Genomic DNA, 959 nt, shown 5'->3' with positions numbered 1-959 from the left:
AAGAAAATACTAAGTATAGAAATTGAACAAAGAAAAATTAAAGTAACAACCTTGAGTGAGACTATTGCTTTGTAACCAAGTTGTTCAACAGCATTGTTGCACTTGAATGTTCTATTGAGGGTCGCATACTTAATTCTTGTGGATGTTAGCATGCCAGGTTAACGCATTCCATAGTGCGAGAATATATTATTATAGCTCCAGTTTACCACAAATGTTATTGGCTCCAGAAGGCATAAAGGTATTCTTAGTCTGAAACGGCTGCAAAATAGTTCCATTAGTTAGTTATATGAACAATTCTTACTCCTATTAGAAGAAATAAACCATTGTCCTAACAAAATTATATCTTGGTAATGTAACATTATGTTGCCCGATAGCTTAATACATATACACTATAATTATAGGTAACAATGAAGAAATGTGACTATTTACTCTACAAAATGCAAGCCCACATTTACATGTAGCTGTATACATGTACTATGTTCTACAACCAATCGACAACATATTATATGTACTTAAGTCTCAGTTGTTCTAAATAAATACAGTAGTCGTTTGTGCGTGCAAATGTAGGAACATGTGATGTTGGTGGCATAGGACAATCACTTTATTTTGTTTCATCGAAGCATAATATTGTACATGCATGTTGAAGTAACTTAGATATATTGTTGATAAAAGAGGTTAAAAATGTGAACTACGGAATTGATACAGTACGAGGGAATAGGAAATATCACCTTTTGTATCCAAGTTCTTCCAAAACCATGTAAATAAAGTCCCACATATTCACTGGCTCCATATTAGTTATAAAGTAGGTCTACAAAAAATTAAATATGTCATGAGAATAATAAGGTGAATCACATTTTTTCCTGCTCGGCGATAAATGTACATACTTTGCCTCCACTTCTCTTTGCACCGTCTTTCGTAGAAAGGGTTTTCTCGGCACATATATGAGCATGCACCACATT

The 959-nt window shown here is 33.6% G+C and overlaps 1 long non-coding RNA gene across 1 annotated transcript; it reads right to left on the bottom strand.

Annotated features, from left to right (window-relative positions):
• Positions 1-9: 9 nt before the first annotated feature.
• On the bottom strand, positions 10-959 carry LOC123179141 (uncharacterized). Its single transcript, XR_006490134.1, has 3 exons — positions 885-959; positions 729-808; positions 10-258 (listed from the first exon to the last, which is right to left on the bottom strand). It is a non-coding gene; the product is annotated as an uncharacterized lncRNA (long non-coding RNA).

This window comes from Triticum aestivum, unplaced genomic scaffold, assembly GCF_018294505.1.
Source record: "Triticum aestivum cultivar Chinese Spring unplaced genomic scaffold, IWGSC CS RefSeq v2.1 scaffold210812, whole genome shotgun sequence".
Lineage (NCBI taxonomy): Eukaryota > Viridiplantae > Streptophyta > Magnoliopsida > Poales > Poaceae > Triticum > Triticum aestivum.
This window is presented reverse-complemented; position numbering and strand designations above follow the sequence as displayed.